Source organism: Trachemys scripta, chromosome 1 (genome assembly GCF_013100865.1).
Source record: "Trachemys scripta elegans isolate TJP31775 chromosome 1, CAS_Tse_1.0, whole genome shotgun sequence".
Classification (NCBI taxonomy): domain Eukaryota; kingdom Metazoa; phylum Chordata; order Testudines; family Emydidae; genus Trachemys; species Trachemys scripta.
In genome coordinates, this window is record NC_048298.1 from 197,044,879 (window position 1) to 197,056,377 (window position 11,499).

Here is an 11,499-nt window from a genome sequence, read left to right on the forward strand (position 1 = left end):
AGCCCTGGGCTCTGGCTGGGGGGTGGGAGACCCCAGGCTCTGGCTGCAGGGCTTCAGGTTCCAGTGCCCCACCCCCATCTCTCCTGCCCCCCACTTCCTCTCCTTACCCTCCATCCAGGGCTTAATTTGTCCTCAGGCTTGCCAGAGCTGAGTAAATCTGCTGTGAAAAGTGAAACTTGTATGTTTGTTAATATCACTTTTCACTACAGACTTACTAGCTAACAAGAATAAATTATGATTTGGACATGTATATGTGCATATTTATTTGGTTTTCCTAAAGCTAATTAAGTATTTTAGGAAAAAGTGTGAGAGTGGCCACCAGCAAAAGTTGGTGGCCGGACTCTGAGGCCACTGAAAAATTTGTCCTGAGAATCCCTGGTCTAAAGTGAAATTGGTATCTTTAGTATTCTGGTCACAGGCAGTTCATATCAATGCATATACATTGCCCTGGGAGCCATGCGATCTTCAAATGCAGAATTCTGTTACTCCTGGTTTGGAAGCTACTTTTCTTTCCACCTCTTGAAGGAACAGTGTTTTATGGCGGTGGGAATATGCAGAAAGAGCTATTTAAGCAGTTATACGGCACTTATCATTGTAGTACATAAGCATAAAATGCTGCAATGAGAATATTAGTAAATAAATCTGTTTAATGTTATATCACTATTAAATATTTTTAAATAAAAAATCCTCACATTTATACCCTGTGGGTCAAATTCAGCCTTGGTACAAGCAGGGGAGTTGCATCAGGGTTAGATTTGGTCCAGTATTTCACCCCTACTCCTATTTACCGTCCGAGCCCTGACTCAGCATTTGCGTGCATGCTTAACTTTAAGCATATATTGAAATCCATGGAACCATGCTTTAAATTAAGCACATGCTTAAGTGCTTTGCTGAATCAGGGCCCCGGTCAGTAACTATTTCCTTCCCAACCCCTCCAAAATGAAAATAAACAAGACAAAACTCCTGTATTTTCCAATGCCCCTTTTTACTGCTTCCCTTGCATGATTTGACCAATTGCCACACACGCTCCCTCCCTTCCCACAGCAAGCGACCATCCCTGATCAATTCCCATCTTAAGTTTTGGCGATGCTCCAAAATAATTTCCTTTGGCAGTAGCAGCAAGTGGGGAAGGAAAATTGTCCCCCAGCTGTAGCTGAAGAGGTCTTTGGTGGAGTGGCTGGCTGACGCACCCCTACACTGAGAGGTGACTTTGGAGGAACAGATGGGAGGTTCTTTCTCTTCCACTGCAGAGGGTTCCATTGGTTTCTTCCTCCTCCCCTGCAGAGGCCCTGGAAACAGCTGCTTCACATCACCATGGAGGGGTCCAGGCAGCATTTTCTTCTTCCCTTCATCTCCCTGTGGGTCATCATGGTGGCAGCTGCCCAAGGGGCCTGCCGTCTGGTTGTTGAGCACTTGAGAGACTCAGAACTCTGTTCAGGTAGCTACTTCTGTGATGGCTGTTCCTTGCATGCTATGTCTATATGCATGCACACACATGTATGCTCATGAACACATTCCATCCTGTGAGCTTTGGGTCCTGGACACTAGTGACAAATGCTCGAAGCAAACAGAAAGGATTATAAGCAAAGCTAAAACCAATGTAGAATGTAAGGATTTAGATTCCCGTGCTCCCCCAACATTACATTTGGGGTCTTAATTAAGTTGACAGGATCCCTTTAATTTCTGTGTTTCCAAAGACACTTTTTATCACTGATAGGTTGTCCTACTTTGGGCCTGATCCAAAGCTCAGTGCAGTCAGTAAAACACTCCCTTTGATTGCAATGGGCTTTGGATAAGGGGCTGAAAGCCCTTATAATCCTTTCCTTCCAAAACCAAAACAAATCCTTATTTTTGTCAGAAATTAAGTACAAAGCAGCAAAAACTCTAAAACATCTGGCACCCTTGGAGCCCCCCCTCCCCCCTTGGTCTTCATTGTCCATGAATTTGAGGGTCCAGATGTTCTCAGCTCTGACCAGTACCCCCTTGGTGTCACCACTTTCATGTTATTTAAATGTTGTTTTTCTTTTGGGGAATATGATTGAGCTTTATTTTGTAAATGCTATTGGGATCAGTGGAGCATTGCTGGACAGCCTTCAACTGCCTGGACCAGGCAAGAATTTCTTGTGTGACAGTGTGAGCATCTGGAGGGTTTCTGTGCAGATAAAGCATCTGTGTCGTTGGGAAATCATTCTGGTGTTTTTGCCAAACTGAAAGGAAAACGTCTATGCCTAATTGGATGGCAGCATTTGAATCACAGACTAGAACTTTCCATGCAGCAAACATACACACAAATCTTATAACAGAGTGAATCGCTTCAGAATCTACACAGAAAAATTATGCAGCTAATTCACTAACGCATTCAGAGAGTATTAGAGGCAGCAGCACAGACTCTCAGAGGCAGCTGAAAACCCCCCCATTTTTAAAGCTAACAAACTAATCACAAAGGTAATTGAGGTTTTCCACAGCTCAAAATCAACCCAAGGACCATTTCAATGCGAGACGAAGGAGGCAGTAGATGAAGGACAGCTATGTTGTGTCACTTTACACAAAACAAGTAAGCCCAGTAAAGTTTTACAAGGTGCTGGTGGACGGCGTGTATGCTAGAATGAACATGCCTAACAAAGAGGATCTTAAAAAAATGTATTGCTTCCAAAAGAATTCCTGTGTTTGTATGCATTGGAGAAGATGATCTAAGGGAAATGGGTTGATTTCCTCTAAATAAGATCCTCTGGGTTACAGCATGAATTCAGTAATCTGAAAAAGACAGCAGGTCAGTCTAGCTGGAGAGGCTCTGTGTGCCAGCTGACGTGTGCAGCTGATATAATTATATTCAGACCATCATAATGTGATAGGGGCTTCAGTGAGATAAATGATATCTGCACACCTTCAAAAGCCTCACTGACTGTTGATTATACATCACTTGTAGTTTTCATCCCGATACTTGCTCCTCACGTGGCATAGTGAACTGTGTGGCTCAAACCATGCTCAGTGTCATCCTTGGATTGAGTCGTGTGTGTCTGTGTTTGTGTGAATCAGCAATGGCTTGTCCATAAGCCACCTGTAGAAGCTTTTTGCAAACTTTGTTGCCCTATCCAGTTGCTATTCACAGTGCATTTTCAAGTCTGAGCCTGGTTTGTTGGGATGGGTCACATGGAGGAAATTACAGTGGGCGGCTTTAAAATATGGGCGTTTTCTGTACCAAGACATTTGCCTCTACATCAGTATTTGCAGTATTCTTTATATGTAACGTGGACAATATTGCGATGTCCAGTCCATTTAACCACTGTGGGTGGTAAAGACTCTGAGCTGAGTCCCAGCCCCAATCCATCCCCTTTGTGCCACTCAGTCTAGCAAAGAGGCATTCTCAGCTGGCAGAAAGACAGAAAAGCCTGCTCCCACACCACCTGCTCCCCTCTGCCTGGCATACCCGAACCTTTGTAAAAGTTGGGGGACTGCCAGCACGAGAACCCGGGGCCAAGAGGGCCATGCCCTCCCACTTTTTAACATGGGCATAGTTTGGGGGACATGGGGTGGCATTGCCCCCCCAAACTGGAAGCCTCAGGCATGCGCAGCAGAGGCTGCGCTTAGCAGTGGGGGAGCTGATCACTCCTGCCCATGGCTTGCAGTTTGGGGGGGCAATGCCACATCATGCCCCCCTCATACTATGCCCATGTTAAAAAGTGGGGGGCCCATGTCCCCTGACCACCCCTCCCCCATTCTGGTGCCATTGGCATAGAGGCCATGATGGAGGAGGGGAGGGGCATGTTGGGGGTGGGAAGAGCTGGAAAGTGGGTGGAACTCCACTTTGTCAATTCTCAACTGCTCCCTTAGGGACCATATAGCTATAAGATTGCCAACTTTCTACTTGCACAAAACCAAACACCTTTGCCACGCCCCTTCTCAGAGGCCCCACGCATGTCCCGCCCCTTCTCCGAGGCGCCCCCCCCCCCCAGTCGCTCGCTCTCCCCACCCTCATTTGCTCCATTTTCATCGGGCTGGCTCTGGGGGCAGGGGTGTGGGAGCGGGTTAGGGCTCCAGCTGGGGATGTGGGCTCTGGGGTGGGGTTGGAGATGAGGGGTTTGGGGTGTAGGAGGATGCTCCGGGCTGGGATTAAGCGGTTTGGAGGATGGGAGGAGGATATGGGCTGGGGTAGGGGGTTGGGGCCCGGGAGGGGGTCAGAGATGCAGCCTTTGGGTGGAGCTTACCTCAAGTGGCCCCCGGAAGCAGCAGCATGTCCCCCCTCCGGCTCCTATGCAGAGGCACAGCCAGGTGGCTGTGTGTGCTGCCCCATCTGCAGGCGCCCCCGCAGCTCCTATTGGCCACAGTTCCTGGCTAATGTGAACTGTAGGGGTGGCACTTGCGGGGAGGCAGTGCATGGAGCCCTCTGGCTGCCCCTACACCTAGGAGCCAGAGGGGGGCTATGCCGCTGCTTCCGGGAGCTACAAGGCGTGGAGGCTAGCCCAGCCCCACTGAGCGGTGCCGCCAACCAGACAGTCAATGGCCCAGTTAGCGGTGCTGACTGGAGCCGCCAGGATCCCTTTTCAACCAGGTGTTCCAGTCGAAAACCAGACACCTGGTCACCCTATGGAGCTAGTTGTTGTAAGATTGAAACACCCCCTAGCCTGCTCTAATTTAGCCTGGGCTAGGGCCAGGACAGTTTAAGAATCAGCATGGGCTTTCTGATGGTCCATTCTCTCTCCTATGCTCTTGGCACAGGAGAGAACCTGGCCCTCAGTTTTTCATGGTACAAGTCACTAGGTATTTCTTCTGTGTCCTTGATTGGTTGAAAACTCTCCCATGTGAGCAGGAGGGGCAGCCTAGCTCACTAGCAGCTATTTCCATTTGGTTTCTCGGAAAGTGGCTGCATTTCAGCTGAATTCTCTGAACCAGCTGGAAAAAGTCAGGAAAAATGTGGTCTCTTGTCCCTTGTGTCTGTCCGACTCTGGCAGAGAGTGCTTTAGCACTTTGTTATCTTCAGTTCCCACGGTTATTGGGCACTGTCCAATCCACAAAATGCAGGACTCTTTGGATCCAGAGTGCAGAAGGGGCAAAAATGAAAATCAATGGAGAGAAAAGTTACCTCAATTTTTATGAACCTAAAATATTTATTTTGGGTTTGGCCTGGAGGTTTGGGTCTGAACTATGTCAGCCACCTCTGCTGTTAACGCATGTTTAGTGCTCAGTTTTGCAATTAATTTCAGCGGGACTGTTCACGTGCTTATCTTCAAGCATGCATGTAAGTGCTGTGCCGGATTGGGCCAGAGTGCTCAGCGCCTTGCAGGTATGAGCCCTTCATTAAAAATACCAGAAAATTCCCTGCAATTGCAGTTTCTCAGTCTAATTATTCATCTGTCACTCACAAAGCACACTAATCTCTATTTGACCTATTAGTGCAGAAAGATTACCAATAGGGATGAGCAAATGGTTTGGATAAAATAAGAACCAGTCCTAACCTAAACCCCCCAGATCTGACTATGTTTTGAGGTTTGGAAAGTGTGGTTAACTTTTTAAATTTAATTTTCACAGTCCTCTCTACTTCCCACTTTCGAATGGGGCCAGAAGCACCCAAGTACCTCAGGTAAGACCATCATGATATTTCTAATCTGGATGAAATCAAACAGTACCAGATATCGCACACCTACACACGTGTGAATCCTTGCACAAAATGCCTGTTGAATTTTCAAGATCAATTTCTAAATCAAAGAGAGTCAAATCACAGCCAAACTTTGGGATACTTAGTCAAGTCAAAATGCAATTTCCACATTGAAAGTGTACCCAAGTGCTAGGTCCAGATTCAAATCAAGATCAGAACTTTCCTAAAGTTATGGGGTCTTTGGGTTTGGGGTTTTGGTTCAGAGCCATGTATATGCAACAAACTTTGCAAGCTGCACCCATCACTGCTTGCCAGCGGCCTTATGTGAGTGTTTAATGGCTCAAAATTCCAGCTGGCCCAGCTAATGCCATTTCCTTCTTCCTTTATCACTTAGGCTACAACATGGTTCTTAAATATAGTTAGAAGGTTTTATTTCTGTCTGCAGACAAGGAAAAATAATATTATAATATAGACAACTCAAACTGGAGCAGATAGCCAGCATATAGTATAACTTTCCCCAAATGCTTTCTTTATTTCCTGACACCATTTGAAGCTTTTAGCATTGACGTATAGATACAAGAAGGTTTTGTTACTGACAGTTACTGCTATACATCTCCATCCCGACCACACTCTGTGAAACAAATTGATACGCTGAACGTTCCTTTTTGCCAACACTTACAGTGATGTACAGTAATGTCTCTGCCAACATTTATGCACACTATTGCCTGATTTTTCTGAAAAAGAAAAATAATCTGCCACAAAAATAAAGCATATATTCTTGGGGCTAATACTTCCCTACCTCACAGAGGTGTTGTGATAATAATACATTAAGGGCTGTGAGGTACTCACGTACTATTGGGAGTGGGGCCATATAAGTTCCTAAAATACATGACTGTGCAATAGGGTTACTTTATGGCTATTATTTATTTTAGGAACTTATATAGCCCCACTTACCATAGTATCTGCACACCTCACAAATGTTAATGCATTATCATCTCAACACCCTTTTAAGGGAGAGAAGTGCTTTTAGACCCATTTTACAGAAGGAGAACAGAGGCACAGAAAATGGCCAGATTTTTAAAAGCAGTTAGGTGCCTAACTGACACAGGAAGTCTGTGACAGAGAAGGGAATTGAAATCAGATCTCCCAAGTGATAGGCAAGGGCACTAACAACTGGACCATCCTTCCTTTGTTACATACCTTTCTTCTTATCCTGTCTGAGCTGTTGCAGAAACACTGTGGCTAGTTGATGACCCTATTCACCTGTTTACTTTGCACAGGAGAGCAATGGGGGAAAGAAGCTGCAACAAACATATTGCAGAAAATGTAACTGCATCCCCTCTTCATTTGCAGTTTACAGATTAGTAGACCCTTCCTGACTGAGAAACAGCAGTCATAGTTCTTCCTCCCTGTACTGCAGAATATATAATAAACACACTGAGCCAGGTCAGGAAACCCTGGTCTGAATCCTGGGCTTCCCATCTTTGGCCTTATAGTGAAGTGTAAGCTCCAAAATTGTCTTCTACCTTAAGTGATTTGGTCTGGCAGAACTATAGCCTGTATTAAGTCCAAGACTGGCCAAAGTTATTAACCCTCTGTCTGCCTTCCCTCAAGATACAGGAGGGCCTCTGAGCTTATGTCCAAATCACTGCCCCAGTGTCATGTTAATTTCCTAGTCGGACAGCTGCAGAGTTCTCAGCAATGCAAAGCTCATTGGCTTGCAGATGCATTTTCCTATTAGCTTTCTATGAGAAAAGTGCAGATTTTGTTGGTAAGTACTGGCCAGAAGCCTGGTGCTCCACTCCCTTTCTGCAGAAGAGATCTGGCCTACAGCCACATTCTCACATTTCTTAACCCAGGGAGAGCTACTGACCTGGGAGAAAACATTGGCTATAGCCCTGGCATCCAATCCATTTTCCACGAGAGAAGCATATTTAAGACCAGGCTGTTCCAAGTCTATATTAAAAATAAGATCTAAAAAATACAGTTTTGTTTTATTTATTTATAAATATTGTAAAATAGAATTCTTTAAACTTCTGTAAGACTTTTCATCTTATGATTCGAAAGTCTTTACAAGCATGGACTCAATGAATCTTCACAACATCAGTGGGTTGCAGGAGAAGTAGTATCCACATTCGACAGATGAGCAAACTGAGATGCAGAGAGATTAAGGGTCTTGCCCAAGATCACACACTGAGTCAGTTGTAGAGTCATAAATCAAATTTGGAAGTCAAAACTTCCAGTTCCCTCCTCCATCTATTAGGTCACAATATATAATTAGAGCGGGTTGGAAAACAGGAAATTCTTTTTGTGAAAAATGTGTCCCTTAGTTTTGTGTGTGTGTGTGTGCATATATAATAATAGCAACATTCCCGGCCAGTTCCCTATATATTATAACTGAGATGTTTCTATAAGGCTACACGTGCACATTATTAAGTTATTTGATATGCTTGAGATTGAAGCATTAGTGATTTTAAAGGTACAGACAGATGGTCACTGTAATGAAACCAAACAAGTTAAAGATTTGCGTAGGTCCAATAAGTTTGAATAAGGCCATCAAATGTAAGCATCACCCCAGGAAAACAACTTGCTTATTGTCTCTCAGTAACTTCAGTTTTTCGTTTGCTTACTTTACAAATGAAAATATTTTGTTTCTAATTACCATTCCTGCATGTTCAACCTGAGTTATGAGAATGAAACTGGGTTCTCTTTGGCTCATTCATCATCACTAGTACCAACTGCAGAATTTTTACTACTTTTAGTTGAAAATTCTGTTGCTGATACAGGAGCCAGAATAGAATCCAGGTCACTTTCCCAGAACGGTGTAGCCTCTGCTGGGTTAACAGGAGTAAAATTAAGAAACATTTATGTTTGTCTCTGAGTCACTATATACTCACAGAGAGCAATTATGATGAGCAAGAAGGTACCATTTGGAGAAGAGAATTATTCAAAATGACCTTGACAAACTGGAGAACTGATCTGAAACGAACAAGATGAAATTCAGCAAAGACAAGTTCAAAGTACTGCACTTGGAAGGAAAAGTCAAATGCACAACTACAAAATGTGGAATACCTGGCTAGATGGAAGTGATACTGAAAGGGACCTGGGGGTGGCAGTGGATCACAAATTGAATATGAGTCAACAATGTGATGATGTTGTGAAAAAGATTAGTCTCATTCTGGGGTATATTATCAGACGTGTCATATATGAAATACGGGAGGTAATTGTCCAGCTCTGCTCGACACTGGCGAGGCCTCAGCTGGAGTATTGTGTCCAGTTCTGGGCAACAATGTGGACAAATTGGACAGAGTCCAGAGGAGAGCAACAAAAATGTTAAAAGGCTTAGATATGACCTATGGGGAACGGTTAAGCTCTGGAATAGGCTTCCAAGGAAGGTTGTGGAATCCCTGTCATTGCAGGTTTTTAAGAACAAGTTGGACAAACACCTGTCAGGGATGGTTTGGTTTACGTGGTCATGATTCAATGCAGGGGACTGGACCTGATGACCACTCGAGGTCCTTTCTAGCGCTATGTTTCTATGAGTCTATGATTTTTACACAGTTGCTTTTCTGACTGTATCTGTACTTGAAGTAATTCAGAAGGGCAGGGGTCTTTTCTGCTGAATCAAGCGCACAAATTCTAGTGTAAGTTCCTGAATGGGCATGAGGAGCGCTCAAGTAAGATTTGTAGCATGCGGTTCTGCATGATGTTTTCATTTCAGAAGTTAGGTTCAGCTTCCAAGGGCAAAGCATGAGATTAAACAGGGCTGTGTAAAGAATAATTTTGTTTGAATTTTTAAATATTAATGGAGCATTGACTTTAGGGAGCTTTTTCACCATGTTACTAATTAATTCATGTCCCGGTGTTAACCTGTATGTATGGAAACAAAGTGCACATCAAGGAAAAGCTTATGAGATGATTATCTGTTCTAACAGAAAGTACTAAAAGTGCTAATTCCAACCAGAAAAACCACTGCTGCCTTCGTATACTTCATTAGCCCTCTTTGTTTGATCAGCCCAGTGTCAGAATAAAGTTAGTGCATGCAAATAACATCACACTGTAGCCTGAATTTTACACCTTTGATATGAATTTCAATAATGTATTGGAGAAAGGCTTTTAATGTCTTTTTTTTTTTTACTACAGAAGTATTTCATTCATGTTCTAACCATATAACTTGCAGCAGTTGTAGTGACCCAAGCAGTGGAAGAGACAATGAAAATGACTGGATGTGGAAGCTGCGGCATGTACATGATCCTGGAGGGGGTACCTGAAAAGGGTTTTGTCTGCATGAAGTGCCGCCTGATAGAGCTGATGGAAGAAAAGATCTGAGGATTGGAGATGCAGGTGGAAACTCTGGTCGAGTTTAGAAGGGGGTTCGAGCGGATGATGGAGCAAAGACATGAAGAGGCCGAAGGGAAAAGCTCAGACTTGCAGATGGAAGCAGGACCAAAGAACTCTGAGGGGAGACTGCTGGGTGAGGAAAGTGGACGGTGGAAGCATGTGACTGAGCGAACCAGGCAGAGGAAAAGACGGGCTAGTGAAGGAGAAATAGAGCTCAGGAACAGGTTTGCGGAGTTGGAAAATGAAGAAGTAACACAGCAGGTGGTCGCTGAAGGTGAGAGGGCAAGGAAGAAGAGAAGAGCAGCTAGCCCTATGAGGAGAGGGGAAGAGTCAATGGAAATGACACCAAACATGAGCCCCAGGAGGATACGGGATGGGTTGCAGAGGATTGCAAGGATGAATAGGAATCGAGAGGACTTGCAGCTAGAGGGAACAGGGGATAGACTGGAGAATCTCACCATTACCAGGAAAAGGCAGGTCTACGTGAATGGGGACTCCTTACTGAGAAGAATAGACAGGCCTGTAACCAGAGCTGATCCAGAGAACAGAATGGTGTGCTGTCTGTCAGGTGCTAAAATACGGGATGTGGACCTGAGGCTGAAGAGGATCCTAACGGGAGCGGGAAAGAATCCGCTGATTGTCCTTCATGTGGGAACGAATGATACGACTAGATTCTCGCTGGAATGTATCAAGGGAGACTATGCCAGTCTGGGGAAGACACATAAGGAAATCGAGGCTCAGATGATCTTCAGTGGGATTCTGCCTGTTCCTAGAGAAGGGCAACAAAGGTGTGACAAGATTATGGCGATCAACAGATGGCTCAGGCAGTGGTGCTATAAGGAGGGCTTTGGGATATATGGTCATTGGGAAGCATTCATGGACAGAGGACTGTTCTCTCGGGATGGACTTCACCTGAGTAGGGAGGTGTAATGATGCGTTTTTGGTGGGACCCAACTGAGAGTGCCAATTCAGGACAAATTGCTTAAAACAGGGCAGTTACAGCCCTAGGCTGGGGTTTTTCCACCTCTAAGGCAAACCAAACCAGCCAGACAAAGAGGACTTTGGTCTCATCCCACTGGCTAACCACAAGTCACACAAGCAATTCCCTTAGACACTCCAGTTTCCCAGTATCACCACCAGTGCCACTTGTTATGGGGACAAATGGTCATGAAAACCAATACCCCACTAAAAGAAAAAAGGTTCTCCTGATCCCAAAGGATCAAGCCCCAGACCCAGGCCAATATACAAATCAGATCTTACCCACAAATCACGCTGTTGCCAATCCTTTAGAATCTAAAATCTAAAGGTTTATTCATAAAAGGAAAAAGATAGAGATGAGAGCTAAAATTGGTTAAATGGAATCAATTACATACAGTAATGGCAAAGTTCTTGGTTCAGACTTGTAGCAGTGATGAAATAAACTGCAGGTTCAAAATCAAGTCTCTGGAATACATCCCCAGCTGGGATGGGTCATCAGTCCTTTGTTCAGATCTTCAGTTTGTAGCAAAGTTCCTCCAGGGGTATGAAGCAGAATTGAAGACAAGATGGAGACGGGGCATCAGCCT